This window comes from Thalassophryne amazonica, chromosome 1 (genome assembly GCF_902500255.1).
Source record: "Thalassophryne amazonica chromosome 1, fThaAma1.1, whole genome shotgun sequence".
Classification (NCBI taxonomy): domain Eukaryota; kingdom Metazoa; phylum Chordata; class Actinopteri; order Batrachoidiformes; family Batrachoididae; genus Thalassophryne; species Thalassophryne amazonica.
Window position 1 is genome coordinate 95,735,598 of NC_047103.1, and position 22,026 is coordinate 95,757,623.

Below are 22,026 nucleotides of genomic sequence, written 5' to 3' on the forward strand. Positions count from 1 at the left end.
CAGCCAGAGAATCAACAGTGATTACAAGTGCAGAGCATGCATTTTCCACTGACAGAGAGAGACCGCTGCAGCGCTTCAAACTTCCAAGATCGGCAGCTCAGCACTCCAGGTCACATGACCAAAATGCCTGTCTGTTATGGGATGTCTATGAGCTGGAGCGTGTGGAGCCACATCACGCCGCTGCTGTGGAGATAAAAAAAAACAAAAACAAAAACTACACACCATAAAAAAACACCGCAATGTCTAATATTTAATCCCTCTTATCAAGCGGACAATACAAGTAGGATCCCCCTGTGCCTCTGTATATGACCCATAGTCACAGACATACAGTCATGAAATGACATGAATGAAGCAGTTCGCTCTCATTATGTCTTATCATGTCCAGCTGGGTATATAAATAATTACTACAATCACCAGACACTGATAGATTAGATATTAGTGTATAATTAGTGAAATTCATGGGGTTAATATAAATAATAAATAAAAGAGAACCCAATGCAGAACTCTGTGGTTAAATAACCATGGTTAAATAAAAATAAATGCCACTCGCGGGATTCAAACCTGCAATTTACAAAAGCTCTGATTAACAGATGGAAACTTTACCACTGCGCTGCTTAAAATGCTTAAAATCAAAAAGGACATAAATTTTTTTTTTAAAAAGAGAAATAGGCGATGAAAAGAAGAGGAAGCTTTTGTCGTCTTTAATTACGGCAAAAAATAGCCTTATTAAGTGACAAAACAGCGTTTCTTACGGCGTAAGATGGTGATACGTGACTGAATGTGGGGTATTTGTCTCACTGTTGGCTTTTCATAGTCCTGCGGCACTCCACTCACAGAACATGCATGTTGAGCCGGACACGCATGACATTCTGATTGCCTGCTGCCTGTTCACATGATCTGACAGTCCGTTTCACATGGAGCAGTCTGCTGAAGTGCACTGTGTGCAACCGCTGCAGCCCGGCGAAAAGGCGAAAGATGTTTTATGTATTTCCACATGAGGACAGCATGCAGAGACACGTGCCTCACAGAGGAAAATTGTATGGTCATGTCCTTCAAAACACGGTATGTGTGTCCCAGCTGTGACGTCCAGGAGCAGAGATCTCAAAAGCTGCTGCTGTTGGCAGCCACGTCCCCTTGTCTGTTTGTTCAGCGCCCAGACAAATGTGACACACTCTGTTTCTGTGTTATGTGGTCATTCATTTTAGTTATTTGGCATGTAATTGTGTATGTATTTATTGTTGTAATTATTTATATACCTGCCCGGGCGGTGGTCTCTGTGTTATTAATGTAACACGTTGTGTGCACTGAGCCATCATTTCCAGCTGTCAGTGTGCTGCGATCAGCTGAGAGGTGCCTTGCTGTGCTGTGTGCACTCAGATGTGGTTGTCCGGCCCCCATGTGATCATGTCTGTACATACATATCAGAATTTCATGCAAGTGTGCTCCCCCTGCACACTACATGTGTTGGGGGGGGGGGGGGGGCGGGGGCAGGGAGTGTGAAACACATGCATGCCACATGTGTTGTGGGGAGGGCGACACACACGTACACATGCGATACACACGCACGCCACGTGTGTTGCTTTTTGCAATGCCACACATGTGGGCGCACTTTGACAAATTTCACCGCCAGCTCGAAAGTGATCGCCTGCTCACTATTTTCGTGCTGACAGCGTGAATGCCTCCACATTTTCTTAGTGTGCAGTGAGAAGTGTTGGATGTTCGTGTGTGTCACCTGGAATTTGGCGCAAGATGGATCAAATGGGCTCTCACAGGGCACTTTCTGTCTTTAGGCTGCTGGTGTGTGTGAATAGTTGTAGTGACAAGAGTACGAAGCGTTACAGGTGGCTTTGATTTTTAACGAATGGCACGCAGTTCCTCCTTCGTGCGCTAAATCAAATCAAATCAATTTTATTTATATAGCGCCAAATCACAACAAACAGTTGCCCCAAGGCGCTTTATATTGTAAGGCAAGGCCATAGAATAATTACGGAAAAACGGAAAAAAATGCTAGTCAGATTCAATCATGTTATGTGTGAAGGGGTCTTCATGCATGTCTATTTTTGTTTTAATTATGCCTATTTATGGTTTTGTGTGTGTATGTGTCTACTTGTGTGCTTTATTTGCTGGTGTCTATCTATGTCTATTGTGTAAAGTGAACAAAGGGAGTAGAAAGTCAAATTCTTGTATGTGTTTTCATACTTGGCCAAATAAATCCGATTCTGAATAGATGTTTAAAAAATGGTTATGGTGAAAAAAGTGTTTAAAGGTTTAAAAATGAAAGTTTATTCACGTTTTCAATGGTATTTGCATTGCCAGGCTGTACAGGTTTAACCCTCTGGGGCCGACGCCATCATATACGATGGCTGGGACCAAGCTTTACTAAATTACAAATAACTTTTTAATGATATGAGATAGAAACTTACTTTGTTTTGCTGAAAGGTTAACTCCGTGGACTTTCGATCCACCGTCGGCCATCTTTGTACTCCTCATAGAAGCTGTGTGATAATGTGCGGAATGTGAGTGTCCAATCGGAACTGGTTCACCGTCACATGGTTTTCCAAAATCCAATGGTAGGGCAGATTTACCTTACGTGATAAACCAAAGATCATTTTCAGGAGTAATATCTTACTAGATGGCCTGTTTGAATAGCCCCCTAACTCTTGCAATGCACCCTGCGCCATTATGCACAGCGAAAGTGAAAGCAGACGGAGAGCCTCGCGTGACAAGCTCACGTGCTCTAACAAAGAGTATGTAACTATCAGGATTGCTCCACTAGTTTGCATTTGAATGTTACTGGATTACTCCGTGGCTCTCTCCCTCTGGCGTAAAGCACTGTTTACCATATCAATGAGGTGAGGGAGAGGGGCCGCTCCTCAGACTGCAAGGAGTCAAAGTGTGAAATGAAAGCTGCTTGCAGAGTCAGACAGAAGACTCCAAAACACAGTAGAAATAGATATTTGTGATGTGACCTTTGTGTAAAAGCAGACAGAAATTGTCTTTCACACAAGACCTCAAATTACCTTTATAAAGTGTCAAAACAGTTGTTTATTATAGTTTGCTGTGTGTTTTGAATAAATGTGTGGAAAATTATATTCCGCTTTATTTTTTCCTTTCTTATTTCTGATTGTAAACCTTTATTACACTTATAAAACACAACAAAAACATATATATTATGAAAGAAGAGGTTGTCCTGAAAAAAAGAGACATAAAACTTGATTGTGGGATGCAGAGCTGTTAACAGCAATAATAAAATTTATGCCAGGCGAGTGAACTGTCCAAAAAATGCCCTCAGACCCCAGAGGGTTAAAAATACCAGTTTTGAAAATCTCAGTTAGTAATTATCAAAATTCGAATGTTGATTAAATATCTACAAATAGATAGTGAAAAAACTTTTACTGTTGACCTATTTTTTAGCATCTTTTCAATGGTGGGCCTAGACATATTTTAAATGTTTTTTCAAAGGAAAATGCTCACTGGGAAGAATCTCACTTTGTGGTACATCCCTCTGAGTTAAGTACTGATGATGAGATTTAAAGCTACTGTGCACAGGGCATATGATTTGGTGCCCAAAACAAATGATAAAAAAATCATAGTTATGGTAAGAAAGAAAATGTTCTGTTTGCTGACTGTCAGGATGTGCATCATAAGGCCTAGTCACATGGAGATAAACTGACAATGATTTCAGACAGTCTCCAGCAGTCTCAAGAATACAGTGGTGGATGTTTTAGTGAAAGTTGCAATCACATACTGTATCTAAGACTCTTTTGTGAAAGGCACTGATGCACACACATGCATTTTGTTGGCAACACCGGTTTGTGATGGCCATGTGTACATTGCATCCAGAACGTATTCGTAGCATTTCACTTTTTCCACATTTTGTTATGTTACAGCCTTATTCCAAAATGGATGAAATGATTTTTTTTCCTCAAAATACTACACACAATACCTCATAATGACAAAATGGTAAAAGGGTTTTTGAGATTTTGTTCTTGGATATATATATATATATATGTGTGTGTGTGTGTGTGTGTTTTACGCCGGATGCCCTTCCTGACGCAACTCCACAATACATGGAAACATGTGGTAGGGCTGGGGTTTGAACCAGGAACCTTCCACACAAACCACTTGGCCATCACCCCTAGTTTTTTTATTTTTAATAAATTTGCAAAAAAAAATATATAAAATAAAATAAAATAAATGGGGGTGTTGTGAGTAGAACTTTGATGGAACAAAAGTGAAATTGCTCCGTTTTGGAATAAGGCTATAACATAAAATATGGAAAAGTGAATTGCTGTGAATACTTTCCAGATGCACTATATGTGGCACAAAATTATAGTTGTCATCCTTTTTGCAGGAGGGAGCTGTCCATGGTGCATTTTCTCAAAGTAGAAGGAGGATGGGTCTGTTGCAAAATGTGTGCGCTACAGCCATGCCTGCAGAAGGAAACACTATGCAACACACCTAAACACTTGTTCACGGTTTTTTTTCATGATGCACCCTGATACAAGTCAAAGTCTGGACACATGCAAAATCTGGTTTGTTTTACTAAGGTGAGCACTTTGAGTCATGGACGGAGACAGGCTGCTGCCACATGTCTAGCCTGACTGGCAGAGGTGTTCTGATCATGGGGGGAAAAGATAAAGTACAGATGAGTCCAGTTTGACTGCAGTGAGTGCTCATTTGCTCTAGATTAAAAGAATGTTTTCTCTAAAGCTTCCTATTTGACATACGAGGTCTGTGAGAAAAGTATCCGACCTTTTTATTTTTTCAAAAACTATATGGATTTGAATCATGTGCGCTTGCATCAGACAAGCTTGAACCTTCGTGCGCATGCATGAGTTTTTTCATGCCTGTCGGTTGCGTCATTCGCCTGTGGGCATGCTTTGAGTGAGCAGTGGTCCATCCCCCTCATCAGATTTTTATTGTCAGGGAAATGGCTGAGAGGCTGCCATCGACACGCTGGAACGAGCAGATCACTTCCAAATTTAAGGCTCTGTTGATGCAGGACATCGTATGACTAGCAGAGAAGTTTCAGAAGAGGTTGGGATCAGCACTTTATCGTCACATTCCACTGTTAAAGGAGATTTTGTAATGAAAGACGTGGGGACGGATTCGCGCGTCGCGACGCAGTCACTCATGGCGCGGGACAAACAACACCTCCGTGTTGGAAGTCTCACAGGACAAGTTGGAACATGCCCAGCTGTTAAACAATTTCTCGGATACTCACTCCACTGAAAAGCCACCGAAAGCCGTCTGATGGGATCAGGTTCACACAACTCTGTGTGAACCTGATCCCAAGCATTCATGATATGCACACTCTTAAGGCTATGAAATTGAGCTATTAGTTAAAAAAAAGTAGAAAAGGGGGTGTTCACAATAATAGTAGCATCTTCTGTTGAGGCTACAAACTCAAAACTATTATGTTCAAACTGCTTTTTTAGCCATCCTGTGAATCACTAAACTAGTATTAAGTTGTATAACCACAGTTTTTCATGATTTCTTCACATCTGCGAGATATTAATTTTGTGGGTTGGAACCAAGATTTTGCTCGTTTACTAGTGTGCTTGGGGTCATTGCCTTGTTGAAACACCCATTTCAAGGGCATGTCCTCTTCAGCATCCATGATACCTGGTATGCGATATATAGGCCCAACACCATAGTAGGAGAAACATGAACATATCATGATGCTTGCACCACCATGCTTCACTGTCTTCACTGTGAATTGTGGCTTGAATTCAGAGTTTGGGGGTCTTCTCACAAACTGTCTGCGGCCCTCGGACCCAAAAAGAACAATTTTGCTCTCATCAGTCCACAGAAATTCCTCCATTTCTCTTTAGGCCAGTTGATGTGTTCTTTGGCAAATTGTAACCTCTTCTGCACATGTCTTTTATTTAACAGAGGGACTTTGCGGGGGATTCTTGCAAATAAATTAGCTTCACACAGATGTCTTCTAACTGTCACAGCACTTACAGGTAACTCCAGACTGTCTTTGATCATCCTGGAGCTAATCAATGGGTGAGCCTTTGCCATTCTGGTTATTCTTCTATCCGTTTTGATGGTTGTTTTCCATTTTCTTTCACGTGTCCCTGCTTTTTTTGGTCCATTTTAAAGCATTGGAGATCATTGTAGATGAACAGCCTATAATTTTTTGCACCTGCGTATAAGTTTTCCCCTATCCAATCAACTTTTTAATCAAACTACGCTGTACTTCTGAACAATGTCTTGAACATCCCATTTTCCTCAGGCAAAATATATCTCGTTCATCCATTATATATATATATATATATATATATATATATATATATATATATATATATATATATATATATATATATATATATATATATATATATATATATATATATATACTGACATGATCTACCTATTCAGGAAAATTACTTGATGCAGTTATACTAAGAACAGTGGAGGCATTATGAAGTTCAACAGGGGAAAGGGGTGTTGCTCTATGTTACTGCAGTGAAAGAATCCAAAGAAAGAATGATATGCCACTCCTGAGAGGTAATTTCTATGATGGTAGTGGAATAATAGTGACAGCTATTCACAATCTACCCAAAAATAGGAATTTTGTATCTTCAGAGGCTTGATATAGTTGTAGGATGACAACTGTAACAGTCAGTGTTTTCTGGGCTCCCAGGATGGTAATTCCTGCAAAAAATATGCTGTGAATAATCCTTTATCAGTTTTAGCCTGCCAATTACCCTGGCCATGCTCTGCCAGCCTACGGAGAGTATTATGCTGGCTGATCCTCTTTAGTGGTTGATCACATAATGAGGGTAAACTTTAATTCAGTGGGTTTTGGTGCAGGATAAGGAGTCCATTTAAGAATTTTTTTCTTTATGTACATGAAGACTAACTGGTCCTCACTTCATTTCAGTCACCTCTCTGCCGAGGCTTATTTGTCCTTGGAGAAAGTGCGGATCGGATGGATAAAATATATGATCTCTACATGAAATGTCTTCAAAGAGGAGGAACTCCTCCCACACACTTCAGGAAGATAGAGATAATTTGTGTTTTGTTTTGCTGCTTCTTTTCTTTTGTCAATATGAAACTGACACAAACTTTGAATCTTGAATGAACAATATTGATTTATTTTTCTTAATCATGCTGTCAGGTGAAAATCATGGATAAAAATACATGCTTTGATCATCAATGAACTGTTTCAACTCATGAATCTGTTTTGTGTTTTTAACAGGGCAGACAAGCTCCGACTAAAGCTGCAGCAAGATGACCAACAGCTTGTGTTCTATCATCCAACCAACCAAGCCAAATCAAAGTCAGCTTGTCTGTGCAGACATGCTCTGAGCTGGAGTGCTTTTAGAGCATTTCAAAAGGGAACCTAGCCAATCATATGCACCCTCATCAGAGGCAAATGGCACTCCACCAAACCATCAAACCACTTTGCAGAAGTAGATGAACTGAGGACCATACAGTAGTGTTCAGAATAATAGTAGTGCTGAGTGACTAAAAAGATTAATCCAGGTTTTGAGTATATTTCTTATTGTTACATGGGAAACAAGGTACCAGTAGATTCAGCAGATTCTCACAAATCCAACAAGACCAAGCATTCATGATATGCACACTCTTAAGGCTATGAAACTGGGCTATTAGTAAAAACAAAGTAGAAAAGGGGGTGTTCACAATAATAGTAGTGTGGCATTCAGTCAGTAAAGTAAGTCCCTTCGGCCGCTCCCTTGTTTGCACTTGGGGTTGCCACAGCAAATCTGAGGTGGATCTGCATGTTGAGTTGGCATAGGTTTTACGCCGGATGCCCTTCCTGACGCAACTCCACATTACATGGAGAAATGTGGCAGGGGTGGGATTTGAACCTGGAACCTTCTGCACTGAAACCAAGCGCATTAACCACTTGACCACCACCCCTGCGAGTTCATTAATTTTGTGGAACAAACAGGTGTGAATCAGGTGTCCCCTATTTAAGGATGAAGCCAGCACCTGTTGAACATGCTTTTCTCTTTGAAAGCCTGAGGAAAATGGGACGTTCAAGACATTTTTTCAGAAGAACAGCGTAGTTTGATTAAAAAGTTGATTGGAGAGGGGAAAACGTATACGCAGGTGCAAAAAATTATAAGCTGTTCATCTACAATGATCTCCAGTGCTTTAAAATGGACAAAAAAACCAGAGACGTATGGAAGAAAATGGAAAACAACCATCAAAATGGATAGAAGAATAACCAGAATGGCAAAGGCTCACCCACTGATCAGCTCCAGGATGATCAAAGACAGTCTGGGGGATGGGTACGGCGGCCGGCAGCGGCGACTCTGCACGCACACCGGGCCCTTCTTGCGGATCTCCCCAGCTACGGTGCCTGCCAGGACCTCCCCCGACGCCCTCTGCGGTGGCGGGTCGCCTCGGCTGGTGCCTAGCAGCTGACTTAGAATTGGTGTGGACCAGGGGAATCTGACTGTTTAATTAAAACAAAGCATCGTGAAGGCCCACGGCGGGTGGTGACGCGATGTGATTTCTGCCCAGTGCCCTGAATGTCAAAGTGAAGAAATTCAATGAAGCGCGGGTAAATGGCGGGAGTAACTATGACTCTCTTAAGGTAGCCAAATGCCTTGTCATCTAATTAGTGTAGCGCATGAATGGATGAACGAGATTCCCACTGAGGTCAGCTGCTGCTGACCTCAGTGCTGCTTTTGATACTGTTGACCATAAAATTTTATTACAGAGATTAGAGCATGCCATAGGTATTAAAGGCACTGCGCTGCGGTGGTTTGAATCATATTTATCTAATAGATTACAATTTGTTCATGTAAATGGGGAGTCTTCTTCACAGACTAAGGTTAATTATGGAGTTCCATAAGGTTCTGTGCTAGGACCAATTTTATTCACTTTATACATGCTTCCCTTAGGCAGTATTATTAGAAAGCACTGCTTAAATTTTCATTGTTACGCAGATGATACCCAGCTTTATCTATCCATGAAGCCAGAGGACACACACCAATTAGTTAAACTGCAGGAATGTCTTACAGACATAAAGACATGGATGACCTCTAATTTCCTGCTTTTAAATTCAGATAAAACTGAAGTTATTGTACTTGGCCCCACAAATCTTAGAAACATGGTGTCTAACCAGATCCTTACTCTGGATGGCATTACCCTGACCTCTAGTAATACTGTGAGAAATCTTGGAGTCATTTTTGATTGGGATATGTCCTTCAAGCAAATATGTAGGACTGCTTTTTTACATTTGTGCAATATCTCTAAAATTAGAAAGGTCTTGTCTCAGAGTGATGCTGAAAAACTAATTCATGCATTTATTTCCTCTAGGCTGGACTATTGTAATTCATTATTATCAGGTTGTCCTAAAAGTTCCCTGAAAAGCCTTCAGTTAATTCAAAATGCTGCAGCTAGAGTACTGACGGGGACTAGAAGGAGAGAGCATATCTCACCCATACTGACCTCTCTTCATTGGCTTCCTGTTAATTCTAGAATAGAATTTAAAATTCTTCTTCTTACTTATAAGGTTTTGAATACTCAGGTCCCATCTTATCTTAGGGACCTCTTAGTACCATATCACCCCAATAGAGCGCTTCGCTCTCAGACTGCAGGCTTACTTGTAGTTCCTAGGGTTTTTAAGAGTAGAATGGGAGGCAGAGCCTTCAGCTTTCAGGCTCCTCTCCTGTGGAACCAGCTTCCAATTCGGATTAGGGAGACAGACACCCTCTCTACTTTTAAGATTAGGCTTAAAACTTTCCTTTTTGCTAAAGCTTATAGTTAGGGCTGGATCAGGTGACCCTGAACCATCCCTTAGTTATGCTGCTATAGACTTAGACTGCTGGGGGGTTCCCATGATGCACTGAGTGTTTCTTTCTCTTTTTGCTCTGTATGCACCACTCTGCATTTAATCATTAGTGATTGATGTCTGCTGTCTTCCACAGCATGTCTTTTTCCTGATTCTCTCCCCTCAGCCCCAACCATTCCCAGCAGAAGACTGCCCCTCCCTGAGCCTGGTTCTGCTGGAGGTTTCTTCCTGTTAAAAGGGAGTTTTTCCTTCCCACTGTCGCCAAGTGCTTGCTCATAGGGGGTCGTTTTGACCGTTGGGGTTTTTCTGTAATTATTGTATGGCTTTTGCCTTGCAATATAAAGTGCCTTGGGGCAACTGTTGTGATTTGCCACTATATAAATAAAATTAATTTGATTTTGATTTGATTTACCTGTAAGTGTGACCATTAGAAGACGCCTGTGTGAAGCTAATTTATTTGCAAGAATCCCCCGCAAAGTCCCTCTGTTAAATAAAAGATATGTGCAGAAGAGGTTCCAATTTGCCAAAAAACACATGAACTGGCCTAAAGAGAAATGGAGTAATAGTTTGTGGACTGATGAGAGTAAAATTGTTCTTTTTGGGTCCAAGGGCCACAGACAGTTTGTGAGACGACCCCTAAACTCTGAATTCAAGCCACAGTTCACAGTGAAGACAGTGAAGCATGGTGGTGCAAGCATCATGACATGTTCATGTTTCTCCTACTATCGTGTTGGGCCTATATATCGCATACCAGGTATCATGGATCAGTTTGGATATGTCAAAATACTTGAAGAGGTCATGTTGCCTTATGCTGAAGAGGACATGCCGTTGAAATGGGTGTTTCAACAAGACAATGACCCCATGCACACTAGTAAATGAGCAAAATCTTGGTTCCAAACCAACAAAATTAATGCCTCGCAGATGTGAAGAAATCATGAGAAACTGTGGTTAAACAACTAAATAGTAGTTTAGTGATTCACAGGATTGCTAAAAAAGCAGTTTGAACATAATAGTTTTGAGTTTGTAGCGTCAACAGAAGATGCTACTATTATTGTGAACACCCCCTTTTCTACTTTTTTTTTACTAATAGCTCAATTTCATAGCCTTAAGAGTGTGCATATCATGAATGCTTGGTCTTGTTGGATTTGTGAGAATCTACTGAATCTACTGGTACCTTGTTTCCCATGTAACAATAAGAAATATACTCAAAACCTTGATTAATCTTTTTAGTCACATAGCACTACTATTATTCTGAAAACTACTGTATGTGAAGCAGCACCAGTAATAATGAACAGCCAACAACTGTACTGTCTGACTGCTGTTCAACAAGCCCAGGATGGACTGCCTGTCAGAGCTTTGTCCCCAGCTGAAGAATCTGGAAGTTGGAAATCGCAGTTGTACTTGTGGGTGCTCTGAAGGTTCAATACAGCAGTCTGGGTAGTCTATGTGCCTGTGTAAAGTGTGTGAACAACACAGAAACCAGACAATGGAGTCAGCTGCAAAAGAGTGGTAATAACAATAAGGATGAGGATGAACTTCTGTTTAAGTAACAGACATCAAGACGTGCTGATTCCAATAAACCATTTTAAGATATAACTTTGTTCATGTTTCTTTTTCCTGATAGGAGCATTTCTACCATTAGTTGTTTTTGATTGTTCACCAGTACAGCATTATAACAGGCTTAACAACTGGAATCATTTTTAATGTTATCATTACTCAACCTCTTATCATTTGGAAGTCAATCTGTTGGAAGTTGATACCATGTTACTGTAATTTGCTCTGCAAGGGAACAACAATATAGAAACTCATGCATGTGTAATGTGAGTCCATTCTAAGTATGGAGAAGCTGAACATACCACCGAGTTTCATCTTTGTCAGGAACCTTTCATTATTAACCTTTTAACTGATCTCTGCATTAAAATTAATTCATTCTTGAATACGTAAGTATATTATTTTTACATCATTTGTCAGCATATTGACACCATGACAGAACGAGGCAGAGGAAATGTGACCTGGCCTAGTGGAAGCCCTGGGCTCTCCACAATTTCACTGATACTTACTGGACTGGTAAGCATCGAAAGCCGAGATAGACATGTCTAAACTTGTCCTCTGACATGCCGAAATGGAGGTGTTCCTTTGTCTCGCTTCCAAAGCGAATCGGTCTTTACGCGCGAAGCCTCCGCGCGGCTTTCCATGACAAAATCTCTTGTTAAAAGTGAAATCTGCCGGAAAATGGCTGATGTCCAGCTCTTGTGATAACCAGAGAAAGAGCACACGACGGTCTCGTATCCATAGAGCCATCTGTTTAGAAATGGTCCGGTGGTTTGTGCCTCGTCATCGCAGCTCGGAGCGCGGCGTGCCGAGCGTCCTTAAAGGGGTCCTTAAAGGGGTCCTTAAAGGGGTCCTTAAAGCTGTAGTAACAGACCTTATTCTCTGTGAAGCCCATAAAATTTTCACCGAAAGCCAGATAAATTTTTCGAATGGTTTCCAGGTGCCAGTCTCTAACAGCTTCTGAAAAAATTCTGATGGTAAAAAAGTCCTTTTCATTCCACCATTTCCAGACAATGAAAATCCGACGAGGGGGCGGGACCACTCCTTCCCAAGGTGTGCTCACAGGCGAATGGCGTCACCGACAGGCGTGGAAAAACTCACGCATGCGCACGAGGGTTCAAGCATGTCTGACATAAAAATATATGAATGAAATCCATATAGTTTTTGAAAAAAATAAAAAGGACTGTTACTTTATTGACAGACCTCGTACAAAGGATTTAATGCTGTTGTCCATGTGGAGCCTGATCAGAGTGTCTCAAATGCATTTCCTTTGTTGTGAATGTACTGAGATTACCCATAATGCACCTGGAAACAGCATGTCCACACTAAAACTTTTAAAAATTAGTGCATTACTTTAAAACTAAAACATATATCTGATATTTTCACTTTATAAAACCTCAGGCATGACATCAATTTAAATAACTTGTCTGAAATTAGTTTGTTAAAATTTTAACCATAAGTTAAAACTCTATGCCTCTGGATGATTTGGGTGATATTGCCAACGCATCAATATCGGGTCAAAAGAAATGATCTTTTTGTGACCAGTTCCTCTGTTTACAGAGGATAGAACTGTACATCTATGACAAAACATTTAACAGATAGGTACTCAAATCTTTGATTTCAGATTTCGTAAATGTTTAAACCTGTTAAGATTTGTTCACTACACCTGCAAAAATATGTTAGCTGTCTAAAATTTATCAGACCAAAATTTATCAAAAGATAATTAGTCCACAAATGGTTTCCAAAGTTATCTGAAAAGCTAATCCAATAATGAAAAAATTAGCTTTGATAATTAGCAGATTAGCAGAAGGGTGCCCACCACTGCTTTTCAAAGTGGCTCTGCTCCTGACCGAGCTTCTTACCCTATCTCTATGGGAGACACCAGCTGCCCTCCTAAGGATGCCCATTTCAGGCGCTTGTACCCGCCATCTAGTTTTTTTGGTCATGACCCAAACCTCATGACCATAGGTGAGAGTAGGAGCTGAGATTGACCAGTAGATCGAAGGCTTCACCTTTTGGCTAAGCTCTCTTTTCGTCACAACAGTACGGTAGAGCGACTGCAATACCGCCCCTGCTGCACCAATTCTCTGGCCAATCTCATGCTCCATTATCCCCTCACTTGTGAACAAGACCCCGAGGTATTTGAACTTCACTTGGGGCAAGCTCAAACTCAAATTATGCACGGGCTGCTGGCCAGAGTCAGTCTTCCCTGAAGAGGTATGGTGACTGAGTAGAGTGGTTGTCCACGGGTCAGCTCCCGGGCAATCTTTTTGTCCACTTTCAATACACACTACCAAGAGGAATTTTCATGCGTCGCTGTATTTGACATTACCTACACACCTAGAGATGATGTTGGCCAAAAATAAGTCCCAGAAGGGAAAAGGAGGAGAAACCGATCAGGAGGCTAAACTAGCTGCAGCTCCGGCTAGCCCCAATGCTAACCCAGCGCTAACAATCGCCGATCTGAAAGCAGAGCTTGAGAGGAACAGAGCGGCAATTTCATCTGAAATTCAGGCATCTCTGTCACCTATTCAGTCAACTTTAAATGCCATTCATGTAACTGTGGAAGACTTTGGCCCACGCATCGCATTGCATGAAGCGGTGCTTTCGGACTACAGCAACATATTGACAAGCCTGGAAGGTCAGATCGAGCACCTGGAGGCTGAAAACAGACACCTGAAAGCAAAGTTGGAGGACCTAGAAAACCACTCCATGCGCAAATACCTGAGAATCATTGGTTTGCCAGAAGATACGGAGGGTCACTCAGCTGTGCAGTTTATGGGGAAATTTTTGGTGGATACGCGACAAGATGAATCGCTTACATCGCCCCCGGAGCTCGAGAGAGCACATCGGTCTTTGAGACCTAAACCCCGTGAAGAAGAGCAACCCCGAGCCATGATTATTCACTTTTTACACCTCAGGCAGAAGGAGCAAGTACTTGCACTGGCAAAGAAACGAGGCCCGCTCCATTACCAAGGTAAAATGATCTTCATCTTCCAGGATCTGAGTACTGAGCTTACCAAGAAGTGTGCTACCTTCAACATTGCAAAGTCTAAACTTTACAAGAACAGGGTAAAGTTTACGCTATGCTTCCCTGCCATCCTCATGTTTTCACATGAAGGCATGGAATATAAATTTGACACTGCAGAAAAAGCCAAAACTTTCTAGAATGAATACTTTGTTGATAACTCATAGTTGCTCTTTTGTATTTTTTGAAAGTCTGTTTACGTCATCTGGCTTCTACTCTCGCGCACACACATTAACTAATTGAAGCGGACTCTCTTTCCTTTATTTCCCATGTCCATCTCAACACTTACCACTCCGGATCAGGATCCTATGACAAATGGAACTTTGGATTATAACTGAGGACAACTGATCAAATTTTTTTTTAAACATGGGGACCACCACCCCAGTTTGCCACTCCTTAGGCATTGTCCCAGACCTCAATGCAATGTTGAAGAGAAATCTCATCCAAGACAGTCCCTCTACATCCAGAGCCTTTAGCATTTCTGGACGGATCTCATCAACCCCTGGGCCTTGCATTTGCAGAGTTGTTTGACTAACTCAGTGAATTCCACCAGGGAAATTGATGAAAATCCTACATCAGATTCCAGCTCTGCCCCTACTATAGAGGGTACTCTGGTCTGATGCAGGAGTTCCTCAAAGTATTCCTTCCAGGAACACTTTGGATTACATCTTCAATTGAGGTCAACAGAGTCCCATCTTTACTGTAGACATCTTGGATGGTTACCCATTTTCCCCTCTCCAGGTGCCTCACGGTCCGCAAGGAGTACCTTGGTGCCAACTGAATGTCCTTCTCCATGGTTGCTCTGAACTCCTCCCACACCCACTGCTTTGCCTCCCTCACAGCAGAGGCTGCTGCCCTTCAGGCCTGTTGGTACCTTGCAACTGCCTCCAGAATCCTCCAAGATAAATATCACAGAAGGTCTCCTTCTTCAGTCGGACAGCTTCCCAGACTACCGGTGTCCACGAGCTCTGTCCAAAGTCCTCTCCCACCCTCTGATCCAACTCACCCCCAGATGGTGATCAGTTGACAGCTGTGTCCCTCACTTCACCTGAGTATCCAGAACATGTAGCCTCAGCTCAGATGATACAATCACAAAATAGATAATCAATCTTCGGCCTAGGGTGCTCTGGTACCATGTCCACTTATGAGCATCCTTATGTTTGAACATGGTGTTCGTTATGGACAGTCCATGACTAGCACAGAAGTCCAATAACAAACGACCATTTGTGTTTAGATCAGGGAGGCCGTTCCACCCAATCACGCCTCTCCAGGTGTCTCTGTCATTGTCCACGTGTGCGTTTAAGTCCCCCAGCAGAACATTGGAATCCCCCACCGGAGCCCCATACATGACTCAATTCAGGGACTCCAAGAAGGCTGAATACTCCAAACTGCTGTTCGGTGCGTACCCAAAAACAACAGTCAGAGTCCCCCCCAGCTTGAAGGGGCTGAGAGGCGACCCTCTCATCTACTGGGATAAACTCCAATGTAGCGGCGCTTAGCCGGGGACTCGTGAGTGTCCCCACACCCGCCCGGCGCCTCACACCCTGGGCAACTCCAGAGAAGAATAAGGTCCGACCCCTGTCAAGGAGAGTGGTTCCGGAACCGAGCCTGTGTGTGGAGGCGAGGCCCACCAGATCTAACTGGTATCACTCCAGTTTCTCCCTAATCAAAGCCATACTCAGGCACGTAGCATGCATACACACACACACACACAGGCCACTTGGCTACTATTAAAAAACTCAGTCACTTTTCACATTTTAAAAAATATTAAATTATTTAAAATTATTCAGCCACCCGTCTTTTCAATAACTGATACAAGCCTTCCATCCATGGAGTCTGACAGTTTCTTGATCTGTTGATGATCAGCTTTTTATGCAGCATCCACAGCCTCACAAATGCTGTTCGAAGAGGTGTATTGTTGTCCCTCCCTCCAAATCTCACATTTAAGAAGGCCTTAGAAGTTCTTAATGTTTAAGTCAACTGAGAAAGGGGCTGATGTGATAATTCTGTAATATTTGAAGCCTTTGCTGACGAGCCAAGCAGTGAAGTACTTGGGCACATGACAGGGAAGATTATGCTGTATAGAAATCGTGGCATTCTTAAGGGCCTGTCACAACTAGTGATGACATAGCGGTCTGTTGCAGCAGCTCGCTGGCAACATGCCCACCTGTCCAGAGCAACTCACAGCTGGAGAACACATATCGTGCCATGAAGAACATCACCTCTCAACATGCCACTGTGATGCACATGTGTTGGCATGCTCTCCTGACATGGTAAAAAAAAACAAACAAACAAAAAAAACAAACAAGAGCACCGTTGGATTGCCCCCAGCCACATCTCAAATGCATGGCACTGTCCATGGGCCATCTGAAATTGTCAGTGTGAGCAGCCAGCCAGCCAGGTTAATGTCACGTCCACCACCTAGTTATAGTGCACATGACACGAGTGGAAAATAAATAAATATATACATGCAATAAGGGGAAAGGTGTGAACTCATTCATGTGCGATTGCTTTGCCTTTCACGTTCTGGACAAGGGGGCATGTCAGCTGACCGCCGGCCAGCAACTCACACTCGACTGGAACTGACAGAGTGAACATGACGTTAAATTAAAACAAAGAGAAAAGAGAGAGGGAACAAAATAAATAAAATCATACAATAAATAAATACATATTTACATAACAAATACATAACTAAAATAAAACAATGATTAAATACATAAATAACACAAAAATAAATTATATGAAAATGAATAAATAGGGTAAAAATAAAATAAAGTAAAATAAATAATCACAGAAAAAAGGAACAGAGCTGAGACGGGACAGAGGACCACAATGCTCCTTGCTATTTCTACCTGGTTCTTTTTATGTGATATTCTGCCCCTTACCAAAAAACAAACCATTGTATTCCTCATTTTGAGTTTATTCAAGGTCACGTTAGAAACCAGGCCTGGGACCCTCACAGACAGTGTCCATCTTGTGAAAGGCCCCTAAAATGAGTCATACAACACTTTTTATACCTTGAGAGTGTTAACATAGGTGTGGTTTAGTCTCACATTTCTAATGTTACTGGCTCTCACCAACAGGGGGAGCTCTCCCTGTATCTGAAACTTGGACAGATGATAGAGTAAAACTTAACATATTTCTCAGAACTTCCAAACAAATAAATAACACAAATACTTAATAGCTAACATAAAACAAAGCATTAGCACAGATATTATCTAACATCCTCCTGACATGCCCACCTGCTTACCTTCCACCACACAGTGTTCTTTTCCCTCTTTATTTATATTCTTTATTTGTCCTTTTTGGTACTGTGCAGACTGAAGCTGCTGTTCACTGCTCCAGACAAGGGACCATGTCTGGTAATTGCTGGCTAGTGACTCACTCACCGCTTACACTTAACTTACATGGTGGATGTGACATTAGCCTCACCGGCCGGCTGATTCCACATATCTCATAGATTATTTCAGATGGCCCAGCCTGGCTGCATAGTCAGTGCTGTGCACACTGAGACATGGCTGGGGGCGATCCAAAGTTGATCTTGTTTGTTTTTAATTATCAGTATGTCATCAGCCTGCCCACACATGTGCATTGCGGTGTTGTGTTGAGAGGTAATGTTGTCCATGGCATGATATGTGTTCTCCAGCTGTGAGCTGTGATGACACAGTGGTTGGCTGTTCCGTCATGGACATGAGAGCCATCCAGATGTGCGCTGTGCTGGACAGTGATCGCACTCCTGCCACTGTTCGAGCCTTCGACACTTCAGCCGCACCTCAACAATGTTGGATCACGGTGTGTGTGTGTGTGTGTTTGGGGGGGGGGGGGGGGGGGGGGGAAGCACACTCGCACACCATTTGTGTTGCTCGAGGGGAAACAGCACACTAGCAGGGCACTTCTTCAGTTCTCACAGCCAGTTCGAAAGTGGGCTGCCTGCTCACTACTTTTGTGTTGGCTGCACGAAGGGCCCCACCTTTTCTGGACTCCGGTCGACTCCGGACAAGAGTGGGTTAAATAGGCACTCACACAACATTCGCCGTCATTTGGCCAATGGTGCAAAGGCTGCCTCAACTGCGACATTCAGCCAGGGTTCGACATGGCCAATGATTTTGAAAAGCCCCTCGCTTGCACCACGATTTGTCTGAACTGTGTTCAACATGTCGTGCGAATTTTGCGAGCACAATCAGATGGCAATGCATCCTCATCTTATCCGCTGTTCGAATTGGTTTCTTGCACGAGCAACATGCGGATGTAGAATACATGTGCTGTGCCCGAATGGATGTGACGACTGCTGTACGAGGCATTCAAGGCGGCTCCGATTTTTCACGAGTGGCATTTGAATCCTGCTTCGTGCGCCATTCAGCCTCAATCATGTTATGTGTGAAGAGGCCCTAATGACTTAAAAAAACAAGAACTGGTTGCACAAGTCTGAATGCCCTTTGGATTTTTTGTCATTCACACGGGTCAAAATTATACATTCAGGCTCAAATATATACAAGCATTCACTTAAATCTTTTAATAAGTGGTGCTGAAGGTTGGACGATGTCTTTTAATGTGACCTGGTTAAAGCCTATTAACTCCTTGTTAGTAATCATGATGAAAAACAGCTGATAGTTTCTCTTTGCCAACATAAAAAAGGATGAGTTTGACAGCACACACTGAACTGATCAATAATCAGAACAATGGGAAAGTGCAAAGAACTCAGGGAGGGCTAAGAAAGAAAATTGTAGATTTTGAAGAAGTTGGGAAGGTTTCTTGAAGTCATTTATAAACAACTAGAGAATCCAAGACCATCAGTTCAAACAATTTTACAGAATACAAGTTAGTCAGATGTGTTGCCACTTTGCCAAGGTCTGAAAGAAGACACAAACTGTCACCCTCAGATAAGAGAAAAAGGATTAGGATGTTCTGGAACAACCCAATATCCACCAAGCCTCAGGCCTTCCATGAACTGGAAACTGCTGGAACACCAGCATTGCTGTCCAACATGAAGCAAGTTTTACATAGTCATGGACTGAGAGGGAGTTGATCAAGACAGAAGTCACTGCTCCATGATGGACACCTTCAAGCTGGACTGAAAATTGCAGCTGCCCACATGGACAAGATTTTAAGGTCAGACAAGACAGATTGAGCTATTTGGTCACAATGTCAAGAGGTATGTTTGGAAGAGTAAAGGTCAGGGTTTCCAACCTACGAACACTGCACCAGCTCTCAACCATGGTGGTGGTAGCATTATGCTCTGGGGCTGTTTTGCTAACAGTGGTACTGCTGCATTGCACAAAGCAGATGGAATAATGATCAACATCACATTAAATCAACAGCTAGACAGTTGAAAGTTGGCCATAAATGGTATTCCAACAGGACAATGATCCGAAAACACATCAAAATAGGTTCTGAGTTGGGTAATGCAGAAATCTGGAATGGCCTTCCCAAAGCTCTGACCTCAACTCTATTTATAATTTGTACATTATGCTTAAAGGCTGGATCTGTGCCAGGAAACCAGTCAATTTAAATGAACTCTACCAGTTCCACCAACATGAGCTGTCACATATCCATCCAGAATTATGCCAAAGCTTGTTGGTGGCTACCACAGGCATCTGATCGATGTGCAGCTTACTAAGGGACATTTAACCAAATATTAATGGGGGTCTGTGTATGGATTTGAGCCTGACTGTATGTATAATTTTGTGTGGATATGAGAAGGTCCAAATTAAATTCAAACTTCTGTACCCATTTCTTGTTTGTTTAAAGTCATTAATGATTTATATTGTACAATCATTCCACCCTGGCAAAAGAACAGCTCAAGGACATCAATAAATGATCAAAATTACCATGACATTCATGCTCAAGACAAGGGTTTGTAAATTTGCATGCTTTTTTTTGGAAAAAGACGCGACAGCGGAGCGGCACCAGGATGAAGATGCATACAAAAAGCACATGCAAATGTCATATACAATTCTTATATTTTCCAAATAAGTCAGTAGTGTGACTTCTTTCATCTGCTTTTAAGGATTTACTATCATTCCTCATGAGTTTGTTATATGAATAATACAATTTATGTATAAGATATTCTCTTAAAAAACTACACAATTTAAATAAAATGTCTACACATTTCAGATTTCTTTTTGTTTTAATACAAACAGATTTTTTAATACTTGAACTACTAACCAACTTCTTTGGCTAGTATTTTACAACTACTTTAGTTACTACTTAGTCCTATTGAAGACATACATAGTAGCACTAATTCAAGAAATTCATCCATTTTATACTTTTTTTATTTTAATACTGGTGGTACCAGAAGGCAAATTTTCCTTCATATTATTAAGTAGTCTCATTTTTGCTTATATACAGATAATTATGGGACACATCCCACAGAGATTACTGAAGACCAGCCACATCATGAAGGGGTAAAAATGCTTTAATCAGTCATCAACAATTCTTGTTCATTTTAATATCATTGTGTATTTACATCAATCAATCAATTCAATCAATCAATTTTTTTATATACCGCCAAATCACAACAAACAGTTGCCCCAAGGCGCTTTATATTGTAAGGCAAGGCCATACAATAATTATGTAAAACCCCAACGGTCAAAACGACCCCCTGTGAGCAAGCACTTGGCTACAGTGGGAAGGAAAAACTCCCTTTTAACAGGAAGAAACCTCCAGCAGAACCAGGCTCAGGGAGGGGCAGTCTTCTGCTGGGACTGGTTGGGGCTGAGGGAGAGAACCAGGAAAAAGACATGCTGTGGAGGGGAGCAGACATCGATCACTAATGATTAAATGCAGAGTGGTGCATACAGAGCAAAAAGAGAAAGAAACAGTGCATCATGGGAACCCCCCAGCAGTCTACGTCTATAGCAGCATAACTAAGGGATGGTTCAGGGTCACCTGATCCAGCCCTAACTATAAGCTTTAGCAAAAAGGAAAGTTTTAAGCCTAATCTTAAAAGTAGAGAGGGTGTCTGTCTCCCTGATCTGAATTGGGAGCTGGTTCCACAGGAGAGGAGCCTGAAAGCTGAAGGCTCTGCCTCCCATTCTACTCTTACAAACCCTAGGAACTACAAGTAAGCCTGCAGTCTGAGAGCAAAGCGCTCTATTGGGGTGATATGGTACTACGAGGTCCCTAAGATAAGATGGGACCTGATTATTCAAAACCTTATAAGTAAGAAGAAGAATTTTAAATTCTATTCTACAATTAACAGGAAGCCAATGAAGAGAGGCCAATATGGGTGAGATATGCTCTCTCCTTGTAGTCCCCGTCAGTACTCTAGCTGCAGCATTTTGAATTAACTGAAGGCTTTTTAGGGAACTTTTAGGACAACCTGATAATAATGAATTACAATAGTCCAGCCTAGAGGAAATAAATGCATGAATTAGTTTTTCAGCATCACTCTGAGACAAGACCTTTCTGATTTTAGAGATATTGCGTAAATGCAAAAAAGCAGTCCTACATATTTGTTTAATATGCGCTTTGAATGACATATCCTGATCAAAAATGATGCCAAGATTTCTCACAGTATTACTAGAGGTCAGGGTAATGCCATCCAGAGTAAGGATCTGGTTAGACACCATGTTTCTAAGATTTGTGGGGCCAAGTACAATAACTTCAGTTTTATCTGAGTTTAAAAGCAGGAAATTAGAGGTCATCCATGTCTTTATGTCTG

The 22,026-nt window shown here is 41.8% G+C and overlaps 1 long non-coding RNA gene across 1 annotated transcript; it reads right to left on the reverse strand.

Moving 5' to 3' along the window:
* Positions 1-8,232: 8,232 nt before the first annotated feature.
* On the reverse strand, positions 8,233-20,566 carry LOC117519962. The gene is made up of 3 exons (XR_004563493.1): positions 20,556-20,566; positions 15,353-15,364; positions 8,233-8,593 (listed from the first exon to the last, which is right to left on the reverse strand). It is a non-coding gene; the product is annotated as an uncharacterized LOC117519962 (long non-coding RNA).
* Between the last annotated feature and the right edge of the window lie 1,460 nt (positions 20,567-22,026).